Source organism: Papio anubis, chromosome 5 (assembly GCF_008728515.1).
Source record: "Papio anubis isolate 15944 chromosome 5, Panubis1.0, whole genome shotgun sequence".
Classification (NCBI taxonomy): Eukaryota; Metazoa; Chordata; class Mammalia; order Primates; family Cercopithecidae; genus Papio; species Papio anubis.
The window spans coordinates 75,865,274-75,876,155 of NC_044980.1; the positions used below are offsets into that span (position 1 = coordinate 75,865,274).

Below are 10,882 nucleotides of genomic sequence, written 5' to 3' on the forward strand. Positions count from 1 at the left end.
ATTTTACATTGAAAATTTTTCTTTGCTTTGTTGGTTTCCCTTTTCTTCTTCTCTGAATTCTAAATTGTAGCATTCTCTATAAACAATAACCCTAATATTGTCTTTCATCTATAAAACACTAACCAGTCTCTTTCAAAGGGTGTGTATTACTAAAGAATCAGGCATGTGGACTTCTAGTTCCAAAATGGTGGCACAGAAGCAAGCTGGCTTCACTGTCCCCAACAGAAAACCAAGAACAAATACACAGTGCTGGGATTATCACTAGCATATCCCAGAACTCAAACATGAGAATGAAACACTTCCTGTGGTCACAGAGAAGTATAAAAAAACAAGCAAAACTCTGAGTAGATGGTAAGAGAATCAGACTTCTACACCAGTGATGTCCCTCCCAACATTTTGCCCAGCATCAAATGCACATAAAATTTCCTCTCAGCTCACGATTTCTACACTGGAAAAAGTGAGATTGAAGTGGACAGAAAACTTCCCCTCCAGTTTGGTGTCCCTAGCAGGTGACCTGTCCTCATCTTACTCCACAAGAACCCTAATGAGTGCCTGACGGGAGAAATATCCCTGAGACCAAGCAAACACCAAGGAGGGAGGTGGGACTACTGTCACCAGTCTTGGAAACTATGCTCTGGAACTCAGTCAAAGGAGACACCAAATGGGAGTGGCTGTCCTGCAGCATCATGCTGTAGAGGATGCATTCCACATGACCCCTGTGCAGGAATCCCTAGCCAGCCTTCCCACACTACCAAAATACCCCATTTGCGACAGTCCTCACTGGGGTAGAGCAACGCTCTGACTGTTTATAGAGCTATTATAAACCCAGGCTTAAAGTACCACCTACAGTCAAAAAAAGAGGTAGAGATCTAGCAGTAAAGAATCTCTAAGCAGGGCCGGTGGCTCATGCCTGTAATCCCAGCACTTTGGGAGGCCGAGGTGGGTGGATCACCTGAGGTCAGGAGTTTGAGACCAGCCTGACCAAACACGGTGAAACCCTGTCTCTAAAAAAGATACAAAAAAATTAGCTGGGTGTGGTGGTGGGCGCCTGTAATCCCAGCTACCCCTGAGGCTGAGGCAGGAGAATCGCTTGAACCCGGGAGGCAGAGGTTGCAGTGAGCCTCGATCGTACCACTGCACTCCAGCCTGGGCAAAAAGAGTGAGACTCCATCTAATAAAAACCAAAAAAAGCCAAGCAGAAAAGACTGGAATAAATAATCCTTCAATGCAAAGACACTAGACCTATATCCACAAGGGAAAAATGCCATCTCTAAATGGACAAAACAAGGAACCAGTGACTGACCCTAACAAGATGGCAGTATGTGACCTCTCTGACCAAGAATTCAAAATACCAGTTTTATTCTGTGTAATCTCCAAGATAACATAGAAAAGCAATTCATAAATTTATCAGAGTCTTCTGTGTGGTAACACCAAGCCACGCCTGGGCCTGGAACTGAGTTGCAGCCCTTCAGCTTCGCCCACCACCTCCCAACCATGGACCCCCGCAAAGTGAAAGAGCTTTGGGCCTTTGTGAAAATGTGTAAGCAGGATCTGAACGTTCTGCACACTAAGGAAATGCACTTCCTGAGGGAGTGGGTGGAGAGCATGGGGGGTAAAGTAGCATCTGCTACTCAGAAAGCTAAATGAGAAGAAAATACCAAGGGAAAAAAAAAAACTGATAGTAAGAAGGTGGAGGAAGACTTAAATGCAGATGAACCATTGTTAGAAAGAGATAATCAGTGCTGTGAAGAAAAGTCAGCATGGAGACAAATGATGTCTCAGCAAGGCCATCTTTACTTTCTGCAGAAAGGGTGCTCAGTTGCAAATGGAACAACAGTGAGAGCACAACTGGACAAGGGAGGGGAAGAGGTTCTTATTCCTGAGGCCTGTGGCCCCTGCTGCTGTGTTGTCCCCCTATTGGCTAGGGTTAGACTGTAGAGGCTAAACTTATGCTGATTGGCTAATTTAAAGAGAATGACGGCGGTGAGTGATGTGGCGGGAAAAATGGTTATGGAATGAGTCAGGGTGGAGGATGAGTCAGGGCAGAGTAGGTAATCAGAATGAGTCAGAGTGTAGCAGGTAATCAGAATGAGTCAGAGTGGAGCAGGTGATTGAAAAAGGTTGCTTTATGAGGAAGTTAAGTTTAAAAGTAGAAGGCAGGCCGGGCGCGGTGGCTCAAGCCTGTAATCCCAGCACTTTGGGAGGCCGAGACGGGTGGATCACGAGGTCAGGAGATCGAGACCATCCTGGCTAACACGGTGACCCCCCGTCAAAAAAAAAAAAAAAAAAGTAGAAGGCAAAGAACTGAACATACTGACATATTGATTATTTGAAGAGAAATTTAGAACTCATATCTAACATTCCCTCCTCTTGCATTTTCCTTATAGCTCTTTCTCTTCAAACTTCTTTAACATGTCTTGGCTTAGTTGTTCTGCTTGATTTTCCAAAAGAAGCAGCTTCTCTGGATAACATGGAGGACAGTTAAGGGAGGTTCTAGTTAAGTGCCATTGTTATGAGCCTCTGTACCAACCCACAGATGCATGGTATGACAGCACCTGACAAGAATAAGTAAACCCATTACAGCTGTGAGGGAAGTAAGAATTGAGGCTATTATTCTTTTCCATTTAGCAAACCACTTTTCTAGCCATCTTATAAAGGGGTCATTTACCCCTGAGTTGTTGGCTAACTTATTGGACAGAGCAGTCAGACCTTGCAATGCCTTTGTTATACTTTCATCAGGGCAGTGTTGTCTGGGATGAAGGTGCAACACTGAGTTTTAATTATGACACAAACTCCTCCTTTTTCTGCTAGTATCATGTCTAAGGTTATCTTATTTTTCCCAAACCATCTGGCTAGTAGCCCCTAATTATTCAGCTATTCCTTTAACAGCATCTCTAGTGTAGTTAATTGATCGCTGTTGGTTGTAATAGATGTAGTTTATCCAAATTACATTTTATTGTCACCCACCAAAATATTGACTCAAATCCTGCAGCTATTTGATTTTGGGCTTTAAATTGATCTGGTATTCCCCATGGGACTCTAACTGTGTCTAAATAGACATAAGAGTAAAACGACACATAAGGGGCTTCTTTTGCTTTACAATGTCTTATTTTTCCTTTCTCTGGTTGATGAAATGCCAGGGTGAAAGGGATAGCCAATTGGACTAAAGCGAAAGTCCCACTTCAGTTGCTCGGCAGAGTGTTCAGTAAAGGTCCACCATACTACTACTGCACATCCACTCAGGGATGAATAAGGGCTGACTGATTGGTAAGCTTTTGAAAATTTTTAAGCTCACTGTATCCCTTCAGGTCTCCAAGGAACACTAAGTTTCCTCCCTGTCGTGAGAGACATGAAGTGAATTTAGTGTTGGGAGATGGTAGCTGCATGGCTCTCAAGAGCTTACCTGCAGGGTGTTGAAATTCAGGATATAGCAGAGAGAGCTTGGCACAACTTGTTACCCCAGGCTGTAGAATCCTAGAAAAGAGCTACCATGCAGCCCATGCTCGGTCAACTGGAACACCGCCCTAGTGGAAAGGGGACAATCTGGGCCTCTGGCCTGCCGTGCACACAAGCATAACAATTGCCTTTGTTTAACGTGTAGACGGAATATTTAATCCATTTTAACCAGGCATTTACATCTTTATAACCTGTTTCAATGGCTATGGTTTGCCTTAAGTCTCTTATTTCTACTACTGAGACCTTGCTTTTGTCATTTGGCATGAGGCAAGTCATAGTTTGATTTCATAGGTTTGGGAAAGGGGCAGCTGTTGGACATGGAGGAGGGAGAACAAAGCACACCTTAAAGAAGCCTATAGGATCCTTTCCAGTGACTTCTGCTCCTAAACCATAGAAGCGCTCTAAAGTGGGGTTAGAGTTGCTAGTGGTAGGAATAGTAATGGATATAAGCACTGACTAAGGAAAGGAAGGGAAAAGATAGATGGACTAAGCTTTCTTTAGCTTTAATTTGGTAGAGGTTGGTCCAGGAACAAAGACCCATGATTCTGATGATAATGACACTTGCTTGACTCAGGTGTGATGTGTCCATCCCTTTCCGCTGTACAAACAGTAGTCTCAATGGTTAACAGCTCAATGTAGGGTCCTTCCCAGGCTGGCTCAAGTTTCCCTTCTCTCCACCCTTTGATGAGAACGTCATCCCCAGGCCGATGCTGCTGTATTGGAAACTCCAAAAGCAGTGCCTGTCCTGAAAGACCTCTTGTTTTAAGGGAAGAGAATGTGGAGGATAAACCAAATAAATAATTTCTAAGAAATTGATCTTTTGTTTTAAATGTGGGGACATCAGCAGTGGACTTTATAGTCCTTGGTGCCTTCTTGCTGAGAAATTTTCTTTAGCACCTATTTTTATTAGTTTTTAGACCAAAGAAAGCCAAACACCATTTTATATTTAACAATGCTTCCTGTATGATTTTATACCAGATGAACTAAATTTCACCTTTATATTAGTGTGCTATTAATGTTAAACTTAATTTTAATAAAATCTTGTAGACATATTTATCCAATTTTAATGTCTGACCATAAGGTAAGATTTTTATAGACTCTTTTTAACCTTTTATAATTTTTGTTAAAGAGCAGGTTAGTGCTTTAAGAAAAACCTGTTGTGCTTTTATTTTAATGTCCAGTTCACAGACAAACTGGATGATACCTCTAACTTTAGCCAATATGTTTACACACAGAATTTCCTTTACAATTAACATTTCAAAACTTGCCTAAACCTATAAAACAAATTTTTTTGACCTTTCAATGTAGGTAAAAATCCACATTCTTATGCCTCCTTATAATCCTTTTACCCAAAATATATTTTACTTTCCTTACACATCTTGCACATAAACTGTTTCTTCAATAGTTTTACATTCAGGAGGCCTAATTACTTTTAAATTACACAACATTTCTTGTGTAAATTCCCTTTTATAACTTTTTTTCATGACTTTCACAGACAGTTCTTTGACGTGCCTCAACTTTCTGACTTGTTGCAAACATCCCTTTCTTTAAACAACCAGTTGATTTATTTTAGGACATGAATTTACCATATAATATTGTTTTTACATAAATTCTCTCCCATGTTTTGTTTTCAAAGATGATAACCATTCGTTTCCAAAGTGAACTTCCTTCATGTCTATGGACTAGACTGACTTAGGCCACAAAAGTAGAAGTTAGGATAATACATGTTACACTGTTAATTTTTAGCAAACTTTACGTCTGTTGAAAACTTTGTAAGTTTGGAATTTCAATTATTCTTTGCTATTAATAAGACTTCATTCAGTCCATATTAACTTAGAATTGGTATAGATGGCTCCTTCCTGATTCCGTAAGTACTTTAAGGCTTGGGTGAGTGCAAAGAGTTCCCACATTTCAGCAGACCAATTATTAGGCAATTTTCCTAATTCTCCTTCTACAAGAGTTTCCTTATCACTTACTGAACACCCATTGTGTCTTTTTCCCTGAATTAGCTGGGAGGAAACATGTCCTGTCCTGAAGGGAGTTCCTCCTAGGTCTGGTTGGACTTTTGTATGGTAATCAATTAAGATTTAGATCCCCTGTTAGGAAACCCACTGGGTTAAGGGAATTTTCAGTGGTTAATGTTAAATCATCTTTTTCTAACAGAATAGCCTCATACTTTAAGGTTCTTGAGTCAGTGTGCTATATTTTATTTATTTATTTTTTTTACTTTTTGACTTAGGATAGTTCTGACCTGATGAGGTGTGCTCACAATGAGGTTTCCCCTAAAAGTTATTTTTCTGCTTTCTTCTGTTAGCAAAGCAGTTGCCGCTACAGATTAAATGCATTTGAGCAATCTGCAGGTTACTGGGTTAAGGATTTTTGATTAGGAAAGGCTACGGGTTGTCAGTGGCCTCAGTGCTTTCAGGCTACGCCCTTATTTACACTAACAACAAGGTGGTATTGGAGTGTTATAGGGTCAAGGAGAAGACCTTCAATGATCAATTATAGGTTTTTAATTTACCCTGGCACTTAAAGGAATAGGGTACACTGTTTTCTCTTTACTACTTCTCTTTTTCTCTCTCTGACTCTCTTTGACTCCTTCTTTGTCTCTTTTTCTCTCTCTCTGCCTCTCTCTCTCTCTGACTCTGTCTCTTTCTCTGTTTCTCTTTCTCTCTAACTTCCTCTCCAAGTTTCTCTTTCCTCTCTGCTGGTCTTTCCCTGCCTCTGCCAGCCACTTATGCTGCTGTTCTCCCCTCTCCTTCCCCTTCCCCTAGGGGAGGGACCAGCAGTAGTGCAGCTACTCTTTCTTTCCCCCAAGAAGAAAGGAAAGGGGAGTGCTGAGTATTTTTCTTACTACCAGAGGTTTGTGTAAGATTCAACCCCCTGAAATTTGCAGAAGGCTCAACCACTCAAACCAGTGATGTCTTGCCTTGCCTGTCCTGGAAGGTTCAACCCCTCAAACCAGGGATGTCCTGCCTTGCTGCCCTGGAAGGTTGACCTGTTTCCTCCCTTTCCCCCTCTGAAGGTCCCTTGCACACTTCCTACTCATGTTGTCCTCTCAGACTGCTCCCCTAAGGAAGAATTAGACCCCTGTTAGCATTGGCATGCCAGTATAAATCCCACAGCAGGATCCACCCTAAGCCATATGAGGTAGCTACGGAACCATAAAGAGGACCCACTTACTCCAGCAGTAGGACTTGTCACCATCCACATGAACAACACCATAAGTAGGGTTGTTTGTGATCATTCATGCATACTCACATTTAGTCCTCCAGAATGTGACCACCAAGGAGGTACTTTACTGGCTCCCTTGGTCTGTGGCTTCATCTGTGGCTCCCTTGGTCTCCTTCCTTGGTCTGTGCACAGTCGCTGCTGCAGTATGAGAGGATCCTTTACCCTAGGTTGCTAGCCAGTTTCTTTCCACATTGCTGAGAGTCCTGGTTTATTCATCACACTGGGTGGGTCTCGGTTCCTCACTCCTGAGACCGCCAAGAACAAGGCGGTGGGGCACGCCTTCTCATGAGCGAAGACCGGAGACTGCCCCCAGAGGAGAATGTAATCCTGGACGAGCCCCCAAAATTGTTATAACTAGATAATCAGTGCTGCAAAGAAAAGTCAGCATGGAGACAAATGATCTCTTAGCAAGGCCATCATTACTTTCTGCAGAAAGGGTGCTCAGTCACAGATGAAACAATAGTGAGAGCACGCCTGGGCAAGGAAAAGGAAGGGGTTCTTATTCCTGATGCACATGGCCCCTGCTGCTGTGTCGTTCCCCTATTGGCTAGGGTTAGACCACACAGGTTAAACTAATTCCGATTGACTAAGTTAAAGAGAGTGACAGGGTGAATGGGTTGGCAGGAAAATGGTTATGGAATAAGTCAGGGCGGAGGAGAATAGGATGGAGCAGGTAATCAGAATGAGTTAGGGTGGAGCAGGTAATTGGAATGAGTCAGGATGGGGCAGGTGCTCAGAATGACTCAGAGTGGGGCAGGTGATCAGAATGAGTCAAGGCAGAGCAGGTAATCGGAATGAGTCAGGGTGGAGCAGGTAATCAGAATGAGTCAGGGTGGGGCAGGTGATCGGAATGAGTCAGGGTGGAGCAGGTAATCGGAATGAGTCAGGGTGGGGCAGGTGATCAGAATGAGTCAGGGTGGCTCAGGTAATTGGAATGAGTCAGAGTGGAGCAGGTGATCAGAAAAGACTGCTTTATGCGGAAGTTAAGTTTAAAAGTAGAAGGCAAAGAATTGAACATACTGATATATCGATTCTTTGAAGAGAAATTTAGAACTCATATCTAATACCATCAAGTGAGGAAAGTGATCTAGTAATTGATAATGAAGGTGTGATTGAACCAGACACTGATGCCCCTCAAGAAATGCGAGATGTAACAGAGGAGATGATGGATCAGGCAAATGATAAGAAGGTGGCTGCTATTGAAGTCCTAAATGATGGTGAACTGCAGAAAGCCATTGACTCATTCACAGATGCCATCAAGCTGAATCCTCGCTTGGTCATTCTGTATGCCAAGAGGGCAAGTTCTTTGTCAAATTACAGGAGCCAAATGCTGCTATCTGAGACTGTGACAGAGCCATTGAAACAAATGCTGATTCAGCTCAGCCTTACAAGTGGTGAGGGAAAGCACACCGACTTCTAGGCCCCTGGGAAGAAGCAGCCCATGATCTTGCCCTTGCCTGTAAACTGGATTATGATGAAGATGCTAGTGCAATGCTGAAAGAAGTTCAACCTAGGGCACAGAAAACTGCAGAACATCAGAGAAAGTATGAGCCATAATGTGAAGGGTGAGAGATCAAAGAAACAATAGAAAGAGTTAAGAAGGCTCAAGAAGAGCATGAGAGAGCCCAGAGGGAAGAAGAAGCCAGACGACAGTCAGGAGCTCAGTATGGCTCTTTTCCAGGTGGCTTTCCTGGGGCAATGCCTGGTAATTTTCTCTGAGGAATATCTGGAATGGCTAGAATGCCTGGACTCAATGAAATTATTAGTGATTCAGAGGTTCTTGCAGCCATGCAGGATCCAGAAGTTATGGTGGCCTTCCAGGATGTAGCTCAGAACCCAGCAAATATGTCACAATTCCAGAGAAACCCAAAGGTTATGAATCTTATCAGTAAATTATCAGCCAAATTTGGAGGTCAAGCATAATGCCCTTCTGATGAATAAAGCCCTTGCTGGAGGAAAAACAACCTAGATCACCTTGTGGATGTCACAATAATACAAACCAGCGTATCTCTGACCTTCTCATAAAGAGAGCTGGGGTGCTTTGAAAATAATCCCTACCCCTCTTCCCCAAATGTAGCTGAAGCATTTTACAGTGGTTTGCCATTAGGGTATTCATCCAAATAATGTTTTCCTACTAGGAATTACAAACTTTAAACAATTTTTAAACCTTAAAAATATTTAAAACAAATTTAAAGGGTCTGTTAATTCTTATTTTTTTTAACTAATGATTTTGGATTTTTTTTTAAATTATTGGGCAGGGAAGACATTTACATGTGGAAGATTATTGCTCTAATTTGAGTAAAATAAAAGTTTATCAGGGTGAGGCAAACATAACTCATTTGAGGATAAAGTTTGTGTTGGATATGTGGTTCCTGAAGCATTTTGACTTGTCTTTTTAAATGCTTTATCTTTTTCTTTAAAGAAGTATTTTAATAAAACTAATTGGGACCATCAGCATTTCAGTAGGATGTGGTAGGGACTGGAAGTACTTGGCAGGGCAGTAGCAATCTTGTTGTGTTTTATATAACATGCATCCTTGGGCAGGTTGCTCTTAAATCTTACACTGTGGTGAAGGGATGAATTTTTTGTAATGCTGCAGTAAAGTTGGAGTACTTATTCTGTTCTTGTCCAGTAGATCTAATAAATATTTCATATTCCACGTAGGGGAAATAAGGGAGTACTTTTCTTTTTATATTTCTATGCTTAAAATTCTCTTTCCTAGTCAAAAAATGCTCAACTCTGTGTCTGCTTTCTGCTTAATACATTTTTCTCTATTACTTTTCTTGGGCTAAAGACAGGCTTTTTCTACCAGCATCATCACTGCTATCATCATTAACAGCAAAATTATACAGTCCTATTTAATGCTGAATTTAATTTAATATGTAATACATACGCTAATTGTAAGGTAATACCCAAAACAACTATAAAAACAACTATAGTTTCTTACTTGGCCATGAGAATGCTTATTTAAGTTTTAGACTTCAACTCTGGCAAAATTTTGTTATATCAAAAGACACTGGAAAGAGGGATTCCCTTCAGTGTTTGGTCTTCTACTTAGAAAGTAACTATTGCAGTAAGAGTTTATCTTGTAGTATTCATCTTTGTATTTTGAAGATAATAAGGTTTGAATTAAATTGATATACACAGAGGGGAACCAATTTTTTTGATCCAATGTGAATTATAAATGAGATAATCCACATTCATTGTGGAGTTGTTGAGACTATGAAAGATTCATTGTCTTTGTATTCAGCTCTTCCTTAAATAGTGTAACTATACCCCTACTTCTGCTTGCTTTCTTTCCCTCCCCTCCAATGATAAAGAAAATGATAAATAGAAAAATAAATTTATCAGAGACATTTAACAAGGAGATTGAAATAACTGACAAAAAATCAAATAGAAATCTTGGAACTGAGAAATATATTTGCTGAACTAAAAATTCATTAAAGGCCCTCAATAGCAGAATGGATCAAGCAGAGGAAAGATTCATTAAGCCCAAAGACAGGCTATTTGAGAATACACAGGGGAGAAAAGAGAATGATAAGCAAAAAAAGATCACCTGCAAGATACAGATAATTACCTCAAAATAGCAAATTTAAGAATTATTAGTGTTCAAGTGGGAGATGAGCAAGAACAAAGGGTAGCAAACTTATTCAAAGAAATAACAGAAAATGTTCTAAAACGTGAGAAAGATATAAATATCCAGGTACAGGAAAGTCAGAAAACACTAAACAGATTTGACCCAAATAAGACTACTCCAAAGCATGCAATAATCAAACTCTCAAAGGTCAAAGATAGAGAGAGGATCCTAAAAGCAGTAAGAGAAAATATGCAAATAGCAAAGGAAGTACAATTCATCTGGCAACAAACTTCTCAATGTAAACTGCACACGCCAGGAGGGAGTAGAATGACATTTTCCAAGTGCTGAAAGAAAAACCTGCCATCAAAGAATACTACATGCAGCAGCCATCCCTTCAAATATGAAAGACAGATAAGGTCTTTCCCAGACAAATAAAAGCTGAGAAAATTCACCACCTTCAGACTCATAAGAAATGCTTAAAGGGAGTTTTTCATGCAGGAAAAAGAAAGAAAGAAAGAAAAACAATTAACATGAAAAAAAAAAAAAGCATTTGAAGATATAAACCCCACTGATAAAAGGACACAGACAAACACAGAATACTTAAATACTGTAATT

General features: G+C 40.7%; 1 pseudogene; it reads left to right on the forward strand.

The window, feature by feature from the left end:
* Positions 1–1,274: 1,274 nt before the first annotated feature.
* LOC101008382 lies at positions 1,275–8,956 on the forward strand (annotated as a pseudogene).
* Positions 8,957–10,882: the final 1,926 nt, after the last annotated feature.